Here is an 11,964-nt window from a genome sequence, read left to right on the forward strand (position 1 = left end):
GCTAACCTTGACCTAGAACACCTGGCCCAGTTCTGGACCATAGTACCAAGTGGAAAGCGCTAACCTTGACCCAGAACACCTGGAGTTCTGGACAATATACCAAGGGAAAGTGGGAAGAGAACACCTGGCCCAGTTCAGGACCATAGTACCAAGAGGAAAGTGGGAAGACCCAGAACACCTGGCCCACTTCTGGACCATAGTACCAAAGGGCAGTGGGAAGAACAGCTTGACTTCAGGTAGTACCAAGAGGGCAGTGGGAAGCCTTGACCCAGAACACCTGGCCCACTTCTGGACCATAGTACCAAAGGAAAGCGGGAAGAGTTACCCAGAACACCTAGACTTCTGGTAGTAAAGAGGGCAGTGGGAAGAGAACACCTGTGACTTCTGGACCATAGTACCAAGAGGACAGCAGTACCCTTGACCCAGAACACCTGGCCCACTTCTGGACCATAGTACCAAGAGGACAGTGGGAACCTTGACCCAGAAGACCTGGCCCACTTCTGGACCATAGTGGGAAGAGGACAGCACTAACCTTGACCCAGAACACCTGGCCCAGTTGGGACCAGAGTTACCAAGAGGACAGGCATAACCTTGAAGAACACCTGGCCCACTTCTGGTATAAAGAGGACAGCACTACCCTTGACCCAGAACACCTGGCCCACTTCTGGACCATAGTAAAGAGGACAGGAAGAGTTGACCCAGAACACCTGGATCAGGTTCTGGACCATAGTACCAAGAGGACAGCACTAACCTTGACCCAGAACACCTGGCCCACTTCTGGACTATAGTACCAAGAGGACAGCGTAATGACCCAGAACACCTGGCCCAGTTCTGGACCATAGTACCAAGAGGACAGCACTACCCTTGACCCAGAACACCTGGCCCACTTCTGGACCATAGTACCAAGAGGAAAGCACTAACCTTGACCCAGAACACCTGCCCCACTTCTGGACCATAGTACCAAGAGGAAAGCACTAACCTTGACCCAGAACACCTGGCCCAGTTCTGGACCATAGTACCAAGAGGACAGCACTACCCTTGACCCAGAACACCTGGCCCAGTTCTGGACCATAGTACCAAGAGGAAAGCGCTAACCTTGACCCAGAACACCTGGCCCACTTCTGGACCATAGTACCAAGAGGAAAGCGCTAACCTTGAGCATCCCAAACATGGGTGGACCATAGTACCATGAGGAAAGCTAACCTTGACCCAGAACACCTGGCCCACTTCTGGACCATAGTACCAAGGGACAGCATTAACCTTGACCCAGAACACCTGGCCCAGTTCTGGACCATAGTACCAAGAGGACAGCGCTAACCTTGACCCAGAACACCTGGGCCCACTTTGGACCATAGTACCAAGAGGACAGCACTAACCTTGACCCAGAACACCTGGCCCACTTCTGGACCATAGTACCAAGAGGACAGCACTAACCTTGACCCAGAACACCTGGCCCACTTCTGGACCATAGTACCAAAGGACAGCACTAAAATGACCCAGAACACCTGGCCCACTTCTGGACCATAGTACCAAGAGGCAGCACTAACCTTGACCCAGAACACCTGGCCCACTTCTGGACCATAGTACCAAGAGGACAGCACTAACCTTGACCCAGAACACCTGGGGCATAGTACCAAGAGGACAGCACTAACCTTGACAGAACAAACCTGGCCCACTTCTGGACCATAGTACCAACAGGACAGTACCCTTGACCCAGAACACCTGTGACTTCTGGACCATAGTACCAACAGGACAGCACTACCCTTGACCCAGAACACCTGGCCCACTTCTGGACCATAGTACCAAGAGGACAGCACTAACCTTGACCCATAACACCTGGCCCACTTCTGGACCATAGTACCAAGAGGACAGCACTAACCTTGTAGTTTTGTCTTCCTTGTTATATGTTATCCACTAAAACGATCAGCTCTTCTTCTTCTGGGTGGTTCTGTTTTTACTTCCTGTATTTTAGGACAAAGCTGTTTATATTCAATTATTAATTCATTCTTAATAATTGGTTTACTTTATTAAATAATTATCAGTAATTTGTTCTGAAAACATAATTAACATTTTATGATCTAGAGTTGGGTCCCACACGCTTTCACTGGTACCTCAATGTGGGACAGAGAGAGAGATCCTGTGTGTGTGTGTGTGTGTGTGTGTGTGTGTGCGTGCGTGCGTGCGTGCGTGCGTGTGTGTGTGTGTGTCAGACTGTATCCCGCTGTCCCACATAAGTCTCTCCTAAAAGTCTTTCATCTTGAAAGCCCATTCCTCCAGTACATACACATTGTATGTTTCCATGCAACCAGGAACACACGCAAACATGCAAACAACTACACACACTCACACACACACACACACACACACACACACACACACACACACACACACACACACACACACACACACACACACACACACACACAGAGAGAGAGAGAGGAGAGAATGCAGTAAAGACAAGAGATACCACATAGTAAAATAGTACTGTTTAATAGAGTAATGATTAATATAGTACTGCTTTAAAGTAAGTCTCGGTAATATAGTACTGGGTAATATAGTACTAAGTAATATAATACTGAGTAATATAGTACTGGGTAATATAGTACTGAGTAATATACAGTACTGAGTAATATAGTACTGAGTAATATAGTACTGAGTAATATAGTACTGAGTAATATAGTACTGAGTAATATAGTACTGGGTAATACAGTACTGGGTAATATAATACTGGGTAATATAGTACTGGGTAATATAATATAATACAGTACTGGGTAATATAATACTGGGTAATATAGTACTGGGTAATATAGTACTGGGTAATATAATACTGGGTAATATAATACTGGGTAATATAGTACTGGGTAATATAATATAATACAGTACTGGGTAATATAATACTGGGTAATATAGTACTGGGTAATATAGTACTGAGTAATATAGTACTGAGTAATATAGTTCTGGGTAATATAGTACTGAGTAATATAGTACTGGGTAATATAGTACTGAGTAATATAGTACTGAGTAATATAGTACTGAGTAATATAGTACTGAGTAATATAGTACTGAGTAATATAGTACTGAGTAATATAGTACTGAGTAATATAGTACTGAGTAATACAGTACTGGGTAATATAGTACTGAGTAATATAATACTGAGGAATATAGTACTGAGGAATATAGTACTGGGTAATATAGTACTGGGTAATATAGTACTGAGTAATATAGTACTGAGTAATACACTACTGGGTAATACAGTACTGAGTAATACAGACTGAGACCAGGTCTCTGTTACAGCTGCTGCAGAGGCATATACATGTTTACACATACAGTTTAGGTACAATAATTAAGAAACTACACAAGACAAACAAAACCATTACAGATAACACAATAAAAACATACAGCAACAGATTACATTTACACACAGGTTATTCTACTAACAGGTTATTCTACTAACAGGTTATTCTACTAACAGGTTATTCCCCTAACAGGTTATTCCCCTAACAGGTTATTCTACTAACAGGTTATTCCCCTAACAGGTTATTCCCCTAACAGGTTATTCTACTAACAGGTTATTCTACTAACAGGTTATTCTACTAACAGGTTATTCTACTAACAGGTTATTCCCCTAACAGGTTATTCTACTAACAGGTTATTCTACTAACAGGTTATTCTACTAACAGGTTATTCTACTAACAGGTTATTCTACTAACAGGTTATTCTACTAACAGGTTATTCCCTAACAGGTTATTCCCTAACAGGTTATTCTACTAACAGGTTATATATATATAACGTGTGGGTAACGTGTGGGTCCTCCACTTAGTCTGCTCCGGGTTTTATATGCCAGGTTATTCTACTAACAGGTTATTCCCTAACAGGTTATTCCCTAACAGGTTATTCTACTAACAGGTTATTCTACTAACAGGTTATTCCCCTAACAGGTTATTCCCCTAACATGTTATTCCCTAACAGGTTATTCCCCTAACAGGTTATTCCACTAACAGGTTATTCCCCCTAACAGGTTATTCTACTAACATGTTATTCTCCTAACAGGTTACTCCCTAACAGGTTATTCCCCTAACAGGTTATTCCCCTAACAGGTTATTCCCTAACAGGTTATTCCTCTAACAGGTTATTCCCTAACAGGTTATTCTACTAACAGGTTATTCCCCTAACAGGTTATTCCCTAACAGGTTATTCCCCTAACATGTTATTCCCCTAACAGGTTATTCCCCCTAACAGGTTATTCCACTAACAGGTTATTCCCCTAACAGGTTATTCCACTAAGAGGTTATTCCCCTAACAGGTTATTTTACTAACATGTTATTCTCCAAACAGGTTACTCCCCTAACAGGTTATTCTACTAACAGGTTATTCCACTAACAGGTTATTCCCCTAACAGGTTATTCTACTAACAGGTTATTCTACTAACAGGTTATTCCCCTAACAGGTTATTCCCCTAACAGGTTATTCACCTAACAGGTTATTCCACTAACAGGTTATTCCCCTAACAGGTTATTCCCTAACAGGTTATTCTACTAACAGGTTTTTCCCTAATAGGTTATTCCTCTAACAGGTTATTCCCCTAACAGGTTATTCTACTAACAGGTTATTCCTCTAACAGGTTATTCCCTAACAGGTACTATTCTACTAACAGGTTATTCTACTAACAGGTTATTCTACTAACAGGTTATTCTACTAACAGGTTATTCTACTAACAGGTTATTCCCTAACAGGTTATTCCACTAACAGGTTATTCCCTAACAGGTTATTCTACTATTCTACTAACAGGTTATTCCCCTAACAGGTTATTCCCTAACAGGTTATTCCCCTAACAGGTTATTCTACTAACAGGTTACTAACAGGTTACTATATTCTACTAACAGGTTATTATTCTACTATTCTACAGGTTATTCTACTAACAGGTTATTCTACTAACAGGGTAACAGGTTATTCCACTAACAGGTTATTCCCTAACAGGTTATTCCCTAACAGGTTATTCCCTAACAGGTTATTCTACTAACAGGTTATTCCCTAACAGGTTATTCCACTAACAGGTTAGGTTATTCCACTAACAGGTTATTCCCCTAACAGGTTATTCCCTAACAGGTTATTCTACTAACAGGTTATTCCTCTAACAGGTTATTCCCCTAACAGGTTATTCTACTAACAGGTTATTCTACTAACAGGTTATTCTACTAACAGGTTATTCTACTAACAGGTTATTCCCCTAACAGGTTATTCCCTAACAGGTTACTAACAGGTTATCCACTAACAGGTTATTAGTAACAGGTTATTCTACTAACAGGTTATTTAACAGGTTATTCTACTATTCTACTAACAGGTTATTCCCCTAACAGGTTATTCCCCTAACAGGTTATTCTACTAACAGGTTATTCTACTAACAGGTTATTCCTAACAGGTTATTCCACTAACAGGTTATTCCCCTAACAGGTTATTCCCCTAACAGGTTATTCCCCTAACAGGTTATTCTACTAACAGGTTATTCCCTAACAGGTTATTCCCCCTAACAGGTTATTAACAGGTTATTTAACAGGTTATTCCACTAACAGGTTATTCCAGGTTATTCCACTAACAGGTTATTCTAACAGGTTATTCAGGTTATTCCCTAACAGGTTATTCCCTAACAGGTTATTCCCCCTAACAGGTTATTCCCTAACAGGTTATTCTACTAACAGGTTATTCCCCTAACAGGTTATTCTCCTAACCTAACAGGTTATTCCCTAACAGGTAACAGGTTATTCCCTAACAGGTTATTAACAGGTTATTCTACTAACAGGTTATTCTCCTAACAGGTTATTCTACTAACAGGTTATTCTACTAACAGGTTATTCCCCTAACAGGTTATTCCCCTAACAGGTTATTCCCCTAACAGGTTATTCTACTAACAGGTTATTCTACTAACAGGTTATTCCGCTAACAGGTTATTCTACTAACAGGTTATTCCCCTAACAGGTTATTCTACTTATTCTACTAACAGGTTATTCCCCTAACAGGTTATTCCCCTAACAGGTTATTCTACTAACAGGTTATTCTACTAACAGGTTATTCCCTAACAGGTTATTCCACTAACAGGTTATTCCCTAACAGGTTATTCCCCTAACAGGTTATTCCCCTAACAGGTTATTCTACTAACAGGTTATTCCCCTAACAGGTTATTCCCCTAACAGGTTATTCCACTAACAGGTTATTCCCCTAACAGGTTATTCCACTAACAGGTTATTCTACTAACAGGTTATTCCTCTAACAGGTTATTCCCCTAACAGGTTATTCTACTAACAGGTTATTCCCCTAACAGGTTATTCCCCTAACAGGTTATTCCCCTAACAGGTTATTCCCCTAACAGGTTATTCCCCTAACAGGTTATTCCCCTAACAGGTTATTCCCTAACAGGTTATTCCCCTAACAGGTTATTCCCCTAACAGGTTATTCCCCTAACAGGTTATTCTACTAACAGGTTATTCTACTAACAGGTTATTCTACTAACAGGTTATTCTACTAACAGGTTATTCCCTAACAGGTTATTCCCCTAACAGGTTATTCTACTAACAGGTTATTCTACTATTCTACTAACAGGTTATTCCCTAACATGTTATTCCCCTAACAGGTTATTCCCTAACAGGTTATTCCCCTAACAGGTTATTTCCCTAACAGGATATTCTACTAACAGGTTATTCCCTAACAGGTTATTCCCCTAACAGGTTATTCCCCTAACAGGTTATTCTACTAACAGGTAACAGGTTATTTCCCTAACAGGTTATTCTACTAACAGGTTATTTCCCTAACAGGTTATTCCCCTAACAGGTTATACTACTAACAGGTTATTCCCTAACAGGTTATTCTACTAACAGGTTATTCTACTAACAGGTTATTCCCCTAACAGGTTATTCCCTAACAGGTTATTCCCCTAACAGGTTATTCTACTAACAGGTTATTCTACTAACAGGTTATTCTACTAACAGGTTATTCCCTAACAGGTTATTCTAACAGGTTATTCCCCTAACAGGTTATTCCCTAACAGGTTATTTCCCTAACAGGTTATTCTACTAACAGGTTATTCCCTAACAGGTTATTCCACTAACAGGTTATTCCCCCTAACAGGTTATTCTACTAACAGGTTATTCCCTAACAGGTTATTCTACTAACAGGTTATTCTACTACTAACAGGTTATTCCCCTAACAGGTTATTCCCCTAACAGGTTATTCCCTAACAGGTTATTCCCCTAACAGGTTATTCTACTAACAGGTTATTCTACTAACAGGTTATTCCCCAAACAGATTATTCCCCTAACAGGTTATTCCCAAACAGGTTATTCTACTAACAGGTTATTCTACTAACAGGTTATTCCACTAACAGGTTATTCCCCTAACAGGTTATTCTACTAACAGTTATTCCCCTAAAATGTTATTCTACTGCCAGGTTATTCTACTAACAGGTTATTCCCAGTCTCAGGTTTTAGTTTAGTCTGCAGGCTATTCCATAGTCAAGGAACGTAACAGGAGAAGACAGCCATACCCAACTCTGTGGAGATCACATGGGCCTCAAGTGGAATCCATGCTTGAGACCTGGTTTTAGAAATTATAATTCTAATATTGATGAGTGATGTTAAATAAGAAGGTAGCTTATTCAGAAGTGCTTTATAGACAAACACGAGAGCATGTTGTTCTCGTCTCACGGACAGCGAAGTCCAACCCACATTTTGATATTAAACACAGTGGTGAGTTCTGTAGCCAGCACCCGTAATAAACCTGAGTGGTGAGTTCTGTAGCCAGCACCCGTAATAAACCTGAGTGGTGAGTTCTGTAGCCAGCGCCCGTAATAAACCTGAGTGGTGAGTTCTGTACCTAGCACCCGTAATAAACCTGAGTGGTGAGTTCTGTAGCCAGCACCCGTAATAAACCTGAGTGGTGAGTTCTGTAGCCAGCGCCCGTAATAAACCTGAGTGGTGAGTTCTGTAGCCAGCACCCGTAATAAACCTGAGTGGTGAGTTCTGTAGCCAGCACCCGTAATAAACCTGAGTGGTGAGTTCTGTAGCCAGCGCCCGTAATAAACCTGAGTGGTGAGTGACATCCAGTCTAGTGCATCTAAATCTTTTAATTACCTAGAGTGGTGAGTTCTGTATTGACTCAGCACCCGTAATAAACCTGAGTGGTGAGTTCTGTAGCCAGCACCCGTAATAAACCTGAGTGGTGAGTTCTGTAGCCAGCGCCCGTAATAAACCTGAGTGGTGAGTTCTGTAGCCAGCGCCCGTAATAAACCTGAGTGGTGAGTTCTGTAGCCACCGTAATAAACCTGAGTGGTGAGTTCTGTAGCCAGCGCCCGTAATAAACCTGAGTGGTGAGTTCTGTAGCCAGCACCCGTAATAAACCTGAGTGGTGAGTTCTGTAGCCAGCGCCCGTAATAAACCTGAGTGGTGAGTTCTGTACCTAGCACCCGTAATAAACCTGAGTGGTGAGTTCTGTAGCCAGCACCCGTAATAAACCTGAGTGGTGAGTTCTGTAGCCAGCGCCCGTAATAAACCTGAGTGGTGAGTTCTGTAGCCAGCGCCCGTAATAAACCTGAGTGAACAATGATAAGTAGCATCCAGCGATTTAAGTGTCGATGCCGTAACCTTCATGTAAATAATATCCCCATAATCTGTAACAGACATAAAAGTACCTTGCACAATTTGTCTTCTATTTATAGAGGACAAACATGTCCTGTTTCTGAAGAGGAATTCTAGCTTGATTTTTAGCCGTTTATAAAGTTCGTCAACATGCATTTTAATAGACTGTTCATCATCCCTAAGTATTTATATGCAGAGACCCTTATCAGTAGGTGATGGTGATCCTAGAGATTATACCTGTCTATCTAAAACATGGGTCTCCCATGGTGTCTGTCTCCTTCTCCATCTGAGTATTTAATTGCCTAATTGATCTGTTCATTGGAACCGATAACTCATTAATACGATCATCACAGACACACACACACAAACACACACAGACACACACACACACACACACACACACACACACACAAACACACACAGACACACACACACACACACACACACACACACACACACACACACACACACACACACACACACACACACACACACACACACACACACACACACACACACACACACACACACACACACACACACACACAAACACACACACACACACACACACACACACACACACACAGCCCTATTCACATTTAATAACGTCTTCTTTCCATCTCATTGCACTTCTATATAATCAGTCACTAAAAGTGAAATCTTTTTATTTTAACCTCGTTACGGTTGTTAAGGGTGAAATCCAGCGACTGCCAATCACTTCAGAAGTGTTTGTACTTTATCTTCCCTGAAGGGAACCAAGAGTTACTGATCTTTCTTAGTGTTTCATTTTGACACCCTCTTTAAACACTATTCTGATTTAAAAATGGAAAGGTGTTTGTCAAGGTTGTTGAGGTTTGTAGTTCACTGTAGGCCTCGGCTTGAACCCTTATACATCTTTCATTTAAAGGAGCCGTGAGGCTATGGAGAAGAGATTATAAATATTTACAGGAGTTTGCTATGTCGCCTCAATATTAAATCGTACAGAGAAGAATGGTTGTGGTCTCCTCTCTCTCTCTCTCTCTGTCTCTCTCTATCAATTCAATTCAATTCAATTCAAAGGGCTTTATCGTCATGGGAAACGTGTGTTAACATTGCCAAAGCAAGTGAAGTAGATAATAAACAAATGTGAAATAAACAATAAAAATGAACAGTAAACATAACACTCACAGAAGTTCCTAAATAATAAAGCCATTACAAATATCATATGTCTATATACAGTGTGGTAACGATGTGTAAATAGTGAAAGTACAAAAGGGAAAATAAATAAACATAAATATGGGTTGTATTTACAATGGTGTTTGTTCTTGCGGCAACAGGTCACAAATCTTGGTGCTGTGATGTCATACTGTGGAATTTCACCCAATAGATATGGGAGTTTGTTTTCTAATTCTTTGAGGGTCTGTGTAATCTGAGGGAAATACACAGTGGGGCAAAAAAGTATTCAGTCAGCCACCAATTGTGCAAGTTCTCCCACTTCAAAAGATGAGAGAGGCCTGTAGTTTTCATCATAGGTACACTTTAACTATGACAGACAAAATGCTTATTTTCCACCATAATTTGCAAATAAATTCATAAAAAATCCTACAATGTGACTTTTCTGGATTTTTTTCTCATGTTGTCTGTCATGTCATGAAATGTATCTGTGATGAAAATTACAGGCCTCTCCCATCTTTTTAAGTGGGAGAACTTGCACAATTGGTGGCTGACTAAATACTAAATACTTTTTTGCCCCACTGTATATATATATATATATATATATATATATATATATATACTGTATGTCTCTAACATGGTCATACATTGGGCAGAAGGTTAGGAAGAGCAGCTCAGTTTTGTGGGCAGTCTTCTCTTGAGAGCCATGTCTGCCTACGGCGGCCTTTCTCAATATCAAGGTTATGCTCACTGAGTCTGTACATAGTCAAAGCTTTCCTTAAGTTTGGGTCAGTCACAGTGGTCAGGTGTTCTGGGGCGGCAGAGTAGCCTAGTGGTTAGAGCGTTGGACTAGTAACCAAAAGGTTGATCAAATCCCCGAGCTGACAAGGTACAAATCTGTCAACCCCTGAACAGGCAGTTAACCGTCATTGAAAGTAAGAATTTGATCTTAACTGACTTGCCTACTTATATAAAACAGTTATACCACTGTGTACTCTCTGTTTAGGGCCAAACAACATTCTAGTTTACTCTGTTCTTTTGTTAATTCTTTCCAATGTGTCTTTTTGTCGTCTCATGATTTGGTTGGGTCTAATTGTGCTGCTGTCCTGGGGCTCTGTAGGGTCTGTTTGTGTTTGTGAACAGAGCCCCAGGACCAGCTTGCTTAGGGGACTCTTCTCCAGGTTCATCTCTCTGTAGGTGGTGGCTTTGTTATGGAAGGTTTTGGGAATCGCTTCCTTTTAGGTGGTTGTAGAATTGAATGGCTCTTTTCTGGATTTTCATCATTAGTGGGTATCGGCCTAATTCTGCTCTGCATGCATTATTTGGTGTTCTACGTTGTACACGGAGGATATTTTTGCAGAATTCTGCATGCAGAGTCTCAATTTGGTGTTTGACCCATTTAGTGAAGTCTTGGTTGGTGAGCAGGACCCCAGACCTCACAAAAAAATAAATGGCAATGTGTTCTATAAATAATTAATGTATTTTTTAGCCAAATCCTAATTGGTATGTTGAATTTTTGATGGCATGGAATGCCCTTCTTGCCTCTCGTTCACAGCTTTGTGGAAGTTACCTGTGGCGCTGATGTTAAGCCCAAGGTATGTATAGTTTTCCATGTGGAATTTGTTTTTGTGGTCCTGGCAACTGGACCTTTTTTGGAACACCATTATTTTTTAGATTTACTGTCAGGGCCAATTTTAACACTTGTTGTTTGTGTTCATGGATGTTAGAATAATGTGTGTTATTCCACTTTCCATCCATTCGTATAGCAGACCCTCAAGACAAATTGAGTCAAAAGCTTTTTTTGAAATCAACAAAGCATGAGAAGACGTTGCCTTTGCTGGTTTGTTTGTTTGTCAATGAGGGTGTGCAGGGTGAACACGTGGTCTGTCCTACGGTAATTTGGTTAAAAGTCAATGTGCCATTTGCTCAGTACATTGTTTTCACTGAGGAAATGTACGAGTCTGCTGTTAATAATAATGCTGTTGATGCATATCCCACGGTAGTTATTGACATTTGTCAACATTTTTGTGGATTGGGGTGATTAGTCCTTGGTCCCAAATATTGGGGAAGATGCCAGAGCTGAGGAGGATGTTAAAGAGTTTTAGTATAGCCAATTGGAACTTGTGGTCTGTGTATATTATAATTTCATTGAGGATCCCATCAACACCACAGAACGTTTTAGGTTGGA

General features: G+C 40.8%; 1 protein-coding gene and 1 long non-coding RNA gene across 5 annotated transcripts in view; both read left to right on the plus strand.

Moving 5' to 3' along the window:
• Positions 1-11,964, plus strand: part of LOC127928069 (cell adhesion molecule 2-like) — a 166,870-nt gene that overhangs the window by 124,118 nt on the left and 30,788 nt on the right. The window lies entirely within an intron of this gene.
• LOC127928071 (uncharacterized) lies at positions 5,587-7,402 on the plus strand. Of its 4 annotated transcripts, none has more exons than XR_008130308.1 (3): positions 5,587-5,596; positions 6,460-6,523; positions 7,376-7,402. It is a non-coding gene; the product is annotated as an uncharacterized LOC127928071 (long non-coding RNA). The 4 variants fall into 4 exon arrangements; XR_008130306.1 differs by lacking the exon at positions 7,376-7,402 and adding an exon at positions 7,233-7,259; XR_008130305.1 differs by lacking the exon at positions 7,376-7,402 and adding an exon at positions 6,917-6,943.

The sequence above is a fragment of the Oncorhynchus keta genome, unplaced genomic scaffold (assembly GCF_023373465.1).
Source record: "Oncorhynchus keta strain PuntledgeMale-10-30-2019 unplaced genomic scaffold, Oket_V2 Un_scaffold_20464_pilon_pilon, whole genome shotgun sequence".
Lineage (NCBI taxonomy): Eukaryota > Metazoa > Chordata > Actinopteri > Salmoniformes > Salmonidae > Oncorhynchus > Oncorhynchus keta.